The following is a 12,256-nucleotide window of genomic DNA, read 5'->3' as shown; positions in this document are numbered from 1 at the left end:
CACAACGTCATTACAGCGTTATTATCACAACGTCATTACAAAGTCCTTATCACAACGTCATTACAGCGTTATTATCACAACGTCATTACAGCGTTATTATCACAACGTCATTACAGAGTCCTTATCACAACGTCATTACAGAGTCCTTATCACAACGTCATTACAGCGTCCTTATCACAACGTCATTACAGCGTTATTATCACAACTTCATTACAGAGTCCTTATCACAACGTCATTACAGAGTCCTTATCACAACGTCATTACAGCGTTATTATCACAACGTCATTACAGCGTTATTATCACAACGTCATTATGTATTTTCAACAGTTTTTCCCTACTGGGAGGCAACTTAATAACATTGGATGTTAGACAAGGGAAATACAGTTTCCCAGCTGGCAAAATGAGTTGAAAATCATTACAAAGTCATTATAATGGATTTTCAACCAGTTTTGCCCACTGGGGAGCAAGTTAATTATGTTGGATGTTAGACCAGACCTGGCATGGTGGGGCAGTTGCGTGGGCTTCCGGAACTGTTGTCAGGAGAGGCACTGCCTGATGTGGAGGGGGTGGCAGTTGCGGGGTGGGCCGTGCTGCTGTCTGCCCCCTGAAGAGAGTCACCCTTCCCTGCTGTATTCTTCTGTAGCTTCCCTGGCCTGGCCTGAGCTGTGGAGGTGGTGCCTGGGGGAGAGGTCTTGGGCCTGGCTCCAGGGTTAGGGCTAGGCTTCCTGTCCTGGTCCTTAGTCCCCTTCCCACCTGTTGGGGACCCCCTGGGTCCGTTAGCGGGGGCTACCTCCCTCCTAGCCCCCCCTGGGCCAGCCGTACCGTTGAGCACTGGTTTGGCTGATGCGGAGGTTGTAGTCTTGGCTTTAGCCGTGGTGCTCTGGTGGTCGCCTGGCTGCTTGGTCTTGACGTTCTTTGCCCTGAATGGGCCAGTGTCTCCAGGCTTGGTAGCACCAGTCCCTCTCCCTGCGGTGGATGGGAGGCCTGGCGTCCCCAACCCGTCTGACTTCATGGTGGCTGATGATGTAACTGCAGTGCAACTTCCTTTCCCTGTGTTCCTGATGACCCAAATGGTCCTGTGGACAAGAGGTCTTTCACAAGGAGCTGCAGGAACTCAAGGGCATCTTACACCCCTCGGCTGCTAGAGAGAGAGAGAGGGGAGAGGGGAGAGGTTTGAATGGAAAGATCAGATCACACAACATCATTTAGGATAATGGAGTAGTAGCCTACAGACTTGATTCAACAACTAAAGACTGGGATGAAGCAAATTCGATCTAACCTGCAATTACCTATAATTAACCTGTGATAGAGAAAGTGATTAGCACTGATTTTGCAGATAGTGGCTAAAAAGGTTTTTCATTATATGTTGGTTTACATACATTAGTTGAATCAATGCACTAAATGTAAGTTAATCGCAATAAGTAATCTTCTAAATTCCCAAAAGCAAATGTTAATTCAATAGGATTGAATAATACTGGTGAGGACGCCTGCATGTGACTGAGCTGTATTGTACACTCAGGCTTGTAAAACAAAAGCAACCCTCATCACATATTTCAAGGTTCTGTCTGCCTTGTGTTACTCTTCATAAGTCTGATACGACACAAGGTCTGTGTGTTTATCACTCTGAGGGGCTGAAAGGTAATCGCTTTCTGTGTCAAGGATGAAACTACAGTCATCAGCAGCAGAATCAGTGTGTGTGTGTGTGTGTGTGTGTGTGTGTGTGTGTGTGTGTGTGTGTGTGTGTGTGTGTGTGTGTGTGTGTGTGTGTGTGTGTGTGTGTGTGTGTGTGTGTGTGTGTGTGTGTGTGTGTGTGTGTGTGTGTGTGTGTGTGTGTGTGTGCGCGCGTGTGCGTGTGCGTGTGCGTGTGTGCGTGTGTATGTGCGTGTGTGTGTGTGTGTGCGCGTGAGGCCCACTCTAGTGTTTCGACCATTCACATTTCTGTGTCAGTGTGCAGTAATTACAGACTTTTAAAAGTCACCATCCTAGATCATAATCACACCGTGACATTTACATTTGAGTCATTGAGCACTTAGATGCTCTCATCCAGAGTAAAGTATAATCAGTGCATGCAACTAACTAGGCATCATAACCACATATCATAATCATTACATAGGTGTATCTGTGTTATAGATGGGAACATGTCACACAAGTGAGTTTTAACAATACAAGAGAGTAATAAAACAATAACTAGTCAATTAAATAATAAATAAGCTTTTATCATGCATTACCTTTCAGCTGGTGAATACAGGCTTTCCCCCAAGTCTTCTACTGTTTCTTTTATCATGCATTACCTTTGAGCTGGTGAATACAGGCTTTCCCCCAAGTCTTCTACTGTTTCTTTTATCATGCATTACCTTTCAGCTGGTGAATACAGGCTTTCCCCCAAGTCTTCTACTGTTTCTTTTATCAAAAGCAGCTATGGAAGAGGCATAATTAAATAAACACATAATTAAAACAACAACAACAAAAAATCATTTTAAACTTGGTTAAATTACAATCACATTCAAAAACCTTCAAAGCACAGTACTCATCCAAAAAACAGGTCGCCACAAACATCTTTCAAGACACATTGACCTAGTTCTGTCTTGCATTCTCAACACAAGGAGCATTCAATTTGATGGGTATTTTCCATGTGAACTGTACCAACATGTCCCTGAGATATCAAATCCATGACATGTCCATTGAAGAGACAATACTGCAACGAGGCTATTCCACCTAAGGCTTCCTGATTTGGATTTGAATGAGATACAGAAGGTGAAACAATGTGGAGAAGCTTTCATTTAATCAATGAAACATCAGTCAATTGTGACATCTAACCAAGAAAAGAGTTCACAGCACATCCTTCCATTTCCCAGAGATACTCCAAATGAAGACCAAACCGATGCACCGGAATGTACTTGAGTGTGTGTGTGACTGTGTGACTGTGTGTGTCTGTGTTGGATGTGTATGATGTGACGTGTGTGACTACATTACCTTATGCAACTATGCATATTAATTCTACGTGCCTTGTCATGAGCATGTGCATGCGTACGTGTGAGCTATGTTAGTGACAGAGAGATTTCGACAGTATGAAATGTCAGTGGAATTTTAAAACCAAGTTCAATAAATAATTCATGCTATGCATTTCAATGGATCACAAAGCTATACAGTCAAAACAAAGCCGTGCATTATTTGTTTCTCAGCGAATGTATATAATTATGTGTAAAATCCACAAATCCAACCCTCCACCCCAGCCCTTTATTACAATACAGAAGAGAACATGGTGCAGGTTTAGCCTAGTTGCTATCTACAAATTGGCTGAAAATGGGGTGAGTGACTGACTGACCCTCTTCCTCGCCCAAACAACAGATGGACCTCAGGTCGTGTCTGTTTGTGCTCTGTTTTGTTCTGCAGCTGTGCTGAAAGCAGACATTTAATGTCTGATGTTACCCAGAGGCAGCAGCAGCAGTAACATATGCTTCATGGGCTTTGGTTCCTTCCTCTCGAATCATGCAGAGACAGAGCCTGTGCTTCATGACTGTAGCCCGGTCCCAGATCTGTTTGTGCTGTCTCTTGCCATTTCCTATGGTCATTGTCACTGTAGCCTGGTCCCAGATCTGTTTGTGCTGTCACTTGCCATCTCCTATGGTCATTGTCATGCCAAGCAAGATCAAACACATTGAACATATCTGTAATATCCCACGTGAGCTTAGAGAAACAGAGCTCTGGCTGTCTTCTGCAGTGAGAGACAGATCAGTTCACCTCCCAACTACAGCTAAAGCCCCGTAGAATAAAGATGTCCTCCCTTCTCTTACCTGCCAGTATCCTCTCTCTGTGCTTGGAGGGTAGGGTCTCCCATCCCCGCATGTGGTAGACAGAGTAGAATGACTGGAGCAGGAAGGTCCACAGCCTAGCGCACAGAGCACCAATCTCTTGCCTAAATGGCTGGTTGAGAGAGGAGAGGAGAGAGGGAGAGAGGAGGAGGAAGAGAGGGAGAGAGCTCTAGCAAATCAGCAGCTGCTTAAAAGGACCCATCACCATGGTAACCACCCCTCCTTCCTCTCTCACTCTCCATCTCTCTCCCTCTCTCTTGCAGAATCCCCTTGAGCTAAATGGATGATGTCATCAGCTGAGGCTACTCCTACCTCCTCCACATCGCCTCAATGTTTATAAAAAAACAGAGCTGGAGGGTAGGGAGAAGCTCTCTTTCATACACAAATCCTCCCTCCCTCCCGTCCTCACTCAATTCAATTCAAGGCGCTTTATTGGCATGGGAAACATATGTTAACATTGCCAACGCAAGTGAAGTAGATAATATACAAAAGTGAAATAAACAATCAAAATGAACAGTAAACATTACGCTCACTCTCTCCCTTCCTCTCCCACTCTCTGGCTCTCATTCCCTCTGACTACTGGCCACAAGTAACACAGAGACAGATTAGCGAAGGCCACTCCCATGCCTCATCATGCGCTCTCTCTCTCTCTCTCTCTCTCTCTCTCTCTCTCTCTAATCCATCCTGCCATATTCCCTGTCGGGATGTATGATTTAATCCAGACAGCCTAACCCTGCCTGCAGCCTATACAGCTCTAACCAAGCCAGGCTGTCTACAGTCTGCACGCTTTAGCGGTGTCACACTCCCCTGGGAGTAATTACATGGGCATAACGGGGCTCTGGAACTACACTACATCAAATCAAATCAAATTTTATTTGTCACATACACATGGTTAGCAGATGTTAATGCGAGAGTAGCGAAATGCTTGTGCTTCTAGTTCCGACAATGCAGTAATAACCAACAAGTAATCTAGCTAACAATTCCAAAACTACTACCTTATAGACACAAGTGTAAGGGGATAAAGAATATGTACATAAAGATATATGAGTGAGTGATGGTACAGAGCGGCATAGGCAAGATACAGTAGATGGTATTGAGTGCAGTATATACATATGAGATGAGTATGTAAACAAAGTGGCATAGTTTAAAGTGGCTAGTGATACATGTATTACATAAAGATGCAGTAGATGATAGAGTACAGTATATACATATACATATGAGATGAATAATGTAGGGTATGTAAACATTATATTAGGTAGCATGTTGTTGCCTACCCTCACCAGGGATATATATGGCTAGGGATATATTTTTCATAAATTTCCATCAATTCCCTTTATTAATTAAAGTGGCTGGAGTTGAGTCAGTGTGTTGGCAGCAGCCACTCAATGTTAGTGGTGGCTGTTTAACAGTCTGATGGCCTTGAGATAGAAGCTGTTTTTCAGTCTCTCGGTCCCCGCTTTGATGCACCTGTACTGACCTCGCCTTCTGGATGATAGCGGGGTGAACAGGCAAGTGGCTAGTGATACATGTATTACATAAAGATGCAGTAGATGATATAGAGTATAGTATATACATATACATATGAGATGAATAATGTAGGGTATGTAAACATTATATTAGGTAGCATGTTGTTGCCTACCCTCACCACCTGGGGGCGGCCCGTCAGGAAGTCCAGTACCCAGTTGCACAGGGCGGGGTTGAGACCCAGGGTCTCGAGCTCGATGACGAGCTTGGAGGGCACTATGGTGTTAAATGCCGAGCTGTAGTCACCACTCCAGCCGACGCTTGGCATTGCACATGGTGATCTTAGGCATGTGAAACCCATTTCATGAAGCTCCCGACGAACAGTTCTTGTGCTGACTTTGCTTCCAGATGCAGTTTTGGAACTCGGTAGTGAGGGTTACAACTGAGGACAGACGATTTTTTACATGCTACCAGCTTCAGCACTCGGTGGTCTCATTCTGTGAGCTTGTGTGGCCTACCGCTTAATGGCTGAGCCGTTTTTGCTCCTAGATGTTTCCACTTCACAATAACAGCACTTACTAACTGGGGGCAGCTCTGGCAGGGCAGAAATTTTACAAACTGACTTATTGGAAAGGTAGCATCCTATGACGGTGCCACGTTGAAAATCACTGAGCTCTTCAGTAAGGTCATTCTACTGCTAATGTTTGTCTATGGAGATTGCATGGCTTTGCGCTCTATTTTATATACCTGTCAGCAACGGGTGGCTGAAATAGCCAAATCCACTAATTTGAAGGGGTGTTCACATACGTTTGTATATATAGCGTAAGAATCACTCCCTTTTACCCAATGTATGTGTGAGATATGGAAGAGAGAATTGCAGGCAATGGGGGTCGGTGCCGTATAAGATGAAGGAGGACAATGTTTTTTTTAATGATCATTGCCTTATACCTGTATTCAAAAGATTACTGATCTAGGATAAGGTTCCCTTTTCATATATAATTTTTCATTATGATCTCTAGAAGGCAAAACCTATCCTATATCAGTACTCATACTCCGAGACTCTTTGTGAATACTGGCCAGAGGCAGAGAAACCCTCAGCTACAAACAACAATTATTACACATTATAAACTGGGTGGTTCGAGCCCTGAATGCTGATTGGCTGACAGCCATGGTATATCAGAGCTCTAATTACGCTGGTAGCCAGTTTATAATTAAGCAATAAGGCCCGAGGAGGTGTGGTATATGGCCAATATACCACTGCTAAGGACTGTTCATAGGCACAGCCCTTAGCCGTGGTATACAGGCGATATACCACAACCCCCCGAGGTGCCTTATTTATATTAAATTGCTTAAGTAGAACACTTTTTACACCATACAGATCATAACAAAACATTGAAAAACAACTATAACCAACAATTATTATTAATCAGTCAACGCTAGTAGTAATGTACTAGCGTTACTAGCGTTACCCCCACTACATTTACATTACATTTAAGTCATTTAGCAGACGCTCTAATCCAGAGCGACTTACAAATTGGTGCGTTCACTTTATGACATCCAGTGGAACAGCCACTTTACAATAGTGCATCTAAATCTTTTAAGGGGGGGTGAGAAGGATTACTTTATCCTATCCTAGGTATTCCTTAAAGAGGTGGGGTTTCAGGTGTCTCCGGAAGGTGGTGATTGACTCCGCTGTCCTGGCGTCGTGAGGGAGTTTGTTCCACCATTGGGGGGCCAGAGCAGCGAACAGTTTTGACTGGGCTGAGCGGGAACTGTACTTCCTCAGTGGTAGGGAGGCGAGCAGGCCAGAGGTGGATGAACGCAGTGCCCTTGTTTGGGTGTAGGGCCTGATCAGAGCCTGGAGGTACTGAGGTGCCGTTCCCCTCACAGCTCCGTAGGCAAGCACCATGGTCTTGTAGCGGATGCGAGCTTCAACTGGAAGCCAGTGGAGGGAGCGGAGGAGCGGGGTGACGTGAGAGAACTTGGGAAGGTTGAACACCAGACGGGCTGCGGCGTTCTGGATGAGTTGTAGGGGTTTAATGGCACAGGCAGGGAGCCCAGCCAACAGCGAGTTGCAGTAATCCAGACGGCAGATGACAAGTGCCTGGATTAGGACCTGCGCCGCTTCCTGTGTGAGGCAGGGTCGTACTCTGCGGATGTTGTAGAGCATGAACCTACAGGAACGGGCCACCGCCTTGATGTTAGTTGAGAACGACAGGGTGTTGTCCAGGATCACGCCAAGGTTCTTAGCGCTCTGGGAGGAGGACACAATGGAGTTGTCAACCGTGATGGCGAGATCATGGAACGGGCAGTCCTTCCCGGGAGGAAGAGCAGCTCCGTCTTGCCGAGGTTCAGCTTGAGGTGGTGATCCGTCATCCACACTGATATGTCTGCCAGACATGCAGAGATGCGATTCGCCACCTGGTCATCAGAAGGGGAAAGGAGAAGATTAATTGTGTGTCGTCTGCATAGCAATGATAGGAGAGACCATGTGAGGTTATGACAGAGCCAAGTGACTTGGTGCATAGCGAGAATAGGAGAGGGCCTAGAACAGAGCCCTGGGGGACGCCAGTGGTGAGAGTGCGTGGTGAGGAGACAGATTCTCGCCACGCCACCTGGTAGGAGCGACCTGTCAGGTAGGACGCAATCCAAGCGTGGGCCGCGCCGGAGATGCCCAACTCGGAGAGGGTGGAGAGGAGGATCTGATGGTTCACAGTATCGAAGGCAGCCGATAGGTCTAGAAGGATGAGAGCAGAGGAGAGAGAGTTAGCTTTAGCAGTGCGGAGCGCCTCCGTGATACAGAGAAGAGCAGTCTCAGTTGAATGACTAGTCTTGAAACCTGACTGATTTGGATCAAGAAGGTCATTCTGAGAGAGATAGCGGGAGAGCTGGCCAAGGACGGCACGTTCAAGAGTTTTGGAGAGAAAAGAAAGAAGGGATACTGGTCTGTAGTTGTTGACATCGGAGGGATCGAGTGTAGGTTTTTTCAGAAGGGGTGCAACTCTCGCTCTCTTGGAAACGGAAGGGACGTAGCCAGCGGTCAGGGATGAGTTGATGAGCGAGGTGAGGTAAGGGAGAAGGTCTCCGGAAATGGTCTGGAGAAGAGAGGAGGGGATAGGGTCAAGCGGGCAGGTTGTTGGGCGGCCGGCCGTCACAAGACGCGAGATTTCATCTGGAGAGAGAGGGGAGAAAGAGGTCAGAGCACAGGGTAGGGCAGTGTGAGCAGAACCAGCGGTGTCGTTTGACTTAGCAAACGAGGATCGGATGTCGTCGACCTTCTTTTCAAAATGGTTGACGAAGTCATCTGCAGAGAGGGAGGAGGGGGGAGGATTCAGGAGGGAGGAGAAGGTGGCAAAGAGCTTCCTAGGGTTAGAGGCAGATGCTTGGAATTTAGAGTGGAAGAAAGTGGCTTTAGCAGCAGAGACAGAAGAGGAAAATGTAGAGAGGAGGGAGTGAAAGGATGCCAGGTCCGCAGGGAGGCGAGTTTTCCTTCATTTCCGCTCGGCTGCCCGGAGCCTTGTTCTGTGAGCTCGCAATGAGTCGTCGAGCCACGGAGCGGGAGGGGAGGACCGAGCCGGCCTGGAGGATAGGGGACATAGAGAGTCAAAGGATGCAGAAAGGGAGGAGAGGAGGGTTGAGGAGGCAGAATCAGGAGATAGGTTGGAGAAGGTTTGAGCAGAGGGAAGAGATGATAGGATGGAAGAGGAGAGAGTAGCGGGGGAGAGAGAGCGAAGGTTGGGGCGGCGCGATACCATCCGAGTAGGGGCAGTGTGGGAAGTGTTGGATGAGAGCGAGAGGGAAAAGGATACAAGGTAGTGGTCGGAGACTTGGAGGGAGTTGCAATGAGGTTAGTGGAAGAACAGCATCTAGTAAAGATGAGGTCGAGCGTATTGCCTGCCTTGTGAGTAGGGGGGAAGGTGAGAGGGTGAGGTCAAAAGAGGAGAGGAGTGGAAAGAAGGAGGCAGAGAGGAATGAGTCAAAGGTAGACGTGGGGAGGTTAAAGTCGCCCAGAACTGTGAGAGGTGAGCCGTCCTCAGGAAAGGAGCTTATCAAGGCATCAAGCTCATTGATGAACTCTCCGAGGGAACCTGGAGGGCGATAAATGATAAGGATGTTAAGCTTGAAAGGGCTGGTAACTGTGACAGCATGGAATTCAAAGGAGGCGATAGACAGATGGGTAAGGGGAGAAAGAGAGAATGACCACTTGGGAGAGATGAGGATCCCCGTGCCACCACCCCGCTGACCAGAAGCTCTCGGGTGTGCGAGAACACGTGGGCAGACGAAGAGAGAGCAGTAGGAGTAGCAGTGTTATCTGTGGTGATCCATGTTTCCGTCAGTGCCAAGAAGTCGAGGGACTGGAGGGAGGCATAGGCTGAGATGAACTCTGCCTTGTTGGCCGCAGATCGGCAGTTCCAGAGGCTACCGGAGACCTGGAACTCCACGTGGGTCGTGCGCGCTGGACCACCAGATTACCCTTACCACCACTGCTGAAAAACTTCTAGGGGCAACACTGCATTCGTTAGATTATAATCACATCTCAGACTCCCACATTAACTAAATCAGACCAATTTCAGAGGCTGATTAGAATAATCCTTTAGGAAACTCATTGTCACCACAGCTGTATACATGAACTGTGACTGTGATAACAGTGTGGAATGATTCCAGAGGTTGGCGACTAGGCAAGGGGATTGTAAATGTGTATTCCTATCAGGGCAGTCAGACACAGTAAGTTGGCATATTATGAGGACAGACACCCACTGAATTAAATAGAACACTTACATCAAATATGCAGACACCAATGATACAAATATCTGTGACTGGGACTGCACCAAGAACATCTAGTGCTGTCTCAGCATGCAGCAGGATGTTTACTGGGAAGTTTTCATGCATAGCATTAGCCTCATTGGACCGTCTACAACGGATAGAACGAGAGTCATTTCTCTCTTTCTGTCTCTGTGTGTGTTTGCGTCTGTCGTATGTTGTATGTGTGTCCCATGTTGTGTGTGTCTGTCCTATGTTGTGTGTGTCTGTCGTATGTTGTGTGTGTGTCATATGTTGTATGTGTGTCGTATTTTGTGTGTGTCTGTCCTATGTTGTGTGTGTGTCCCATGTTGTGTGTGTCTGTCCTATGTTGTGTGTGTCTGTCGTATGTTGTGTGTGTTTGTCGTATGTTGTGTGTGTCTGTCATATGTTGTATGTGTGTCCCATGTTGTGTGTGTCTGTCCTATGTTGTGTGTGTCTGTCGTATGGTGTGTGTGTCTGTCGTATGTTGTGTGTGTCTGTCATATGTTGTGTGTGTCTGTCATATGTTGTATGTGTGTCCCATGTTGTGTGTGTCTGTCCTATGTTGTGTGTGTCTGTCATATGTTGTATGTGTGTCCCATGTTGTGTGTGTCTGTCCCATGTTGTATGTGTCTGTCATATGTTGTGTGTGTCTGTCATATGTTGTGTGTGTCTGTCATATGTTGTATGTGTGTCCCATGTTGTGTGTGTCTGTCCTATGTTGTGTGTGTCTGTCGTATGTTGTGTGTGTCTGTCGTATGTTGTGTGTGTCTGTCATATGTTGTATGTGTGTCATATGTTGTATGTGTCTGTCCTATGTTGTGTGTGTCTGTCGTATGTTGTGTGTGTCTGTCGTATGTTGTGTGTGTCTGTCGTATGTTGTATGTGTGTCATATGTTGTGTGTGTCTGTCATATGTTGTATGTGTGTCCCATGTTGTGTGTGTCTGTCATATGTTGTGTGTGTCTGTCGTATGTTGTGTGTGTCTGTCATATGTTGTGTGTGTCTGTCGTATGTTGTATGTGTGTCATATGTTGTATGTGTCTGTCCTATGTTGTGTGTGTCTGTCCTATGTTGTGTGTGTCTGTCGTATGTTGTGTGTGTCTGTCGTATGTTGTATGTGTGTCATATGTTGTATGTGTCTGTCATATGTTGTGTGTGTCTGTCATATGTTGTATGTGTGTCGTATGTTGTGTTTGTGTCTGTCATATGCTGTTTGTGTCTGTCGTATGTTGTGTGTGTCTGTCGTATGTTGTGTGTGTCTGTCATATGTTGTGTGTGTCTGTCGTATGTTGTGTTGTTTGTCATATGTTGTGTGTGTTGTATATTGTGTGTGTGTCATATGTTGTGTGTGTATGTATCGTATGTTGTGTGTGTCTGTCGTATGTTGTGTTGTCTGACATAGGTTGTGTCTGTCGTATGTTATGTGTGTGTCTGTCATATGTTGTGTGTGTCGGTCGTATGTTTTGTGTGTCTGTCGTATGTTGTGTGTGTATGTATCGTATGTTGTGTGTGTCATATGTTGTTTGTGTTGTATATTGTGTGTGTGTCTGCCTTATGTTGTGTGTGTCGGTCGTATGTTGTGTGTGTCTGTTGTATGTTGTCTTTGTGCGTGTCATATGGTGTGTGTGTCTGTCGTATGTTGTGTGTGTGTCTGTCATATGTTGTGTGTGTCGGTCGTATGTTGTGTGTGTCTGTCATATGTTGTGTGTGTTGGTCGTATGTTGTGTGTGTCTGTTGTATGTTGTCTGTGTGCGTGTCGTATGCTGTGTGTGTCTGTAGTATGTTGTGTGTGTCTGTCGTATGTTGTGTGTGTGTGTCGAATGTTGTGAGTGTGTCTGTCGTACTTTGTGTGTGTGTTTATCATATGTTGTGTGTGTGTCTGTCGTATGTTGTGTGTGTGTCTGTTATGTTGTGTGTGTGTGTCGAATGTTGTGTGTGTGTCTGTCGTACTTTGTGTGTGTGTGTGTTTATCATATGTTGTGTGTGTGTCTGTCGTATGTTGTGTGTGTGTGTGTGTCGTACGTTGTGTCTGTCTGCCTTATGTTGTGTGTGCCGGTCGTATGTTGTGTATGTCTGTTGTATGTTGTCTGTGTCCTCTTCTCTTACCCATTTAAGGCTGTGGGTGTGACAGACAGACACTGGTCTTGCAGCTCTGTAGCCAGCACACCGTCTGGTTAGCCCACAACTGGGCTAACC

At 46.2% G+C, this 12,256-nt stretch overlaps 1 pseudogene; it reads right to left on the bottom strand.

Moving 5' to 3' along the window:
- Positions 1-12,256, bottom strand: part of LOC115108571 (BTB/POZ domain-containing protein 8-like) — a 43,616-nt pseudogene that overhangs the window by 14,439 nt on the left and 16,921 nt on the right.

Source organism: Oncorhynchus nerka, linkage group LG24 (assembly GCF_034236695.1).
Source record: "Oncorhynchus nerka isolate Pitt River linkage group LG24, Oner_Uvic_2.0, whole genome shotgun sequence".
NCBI lineage: Eukaryota > Metazoa > Chordata > Actinopteri > Salmoniformes > Salmonidae > Oncorhynchus > Oncorhynchus nerka.
Note: the sequence above shows the minus strand (reverse complement) of the source record. Positions and strands in the feature narration are given on the sequence as shown.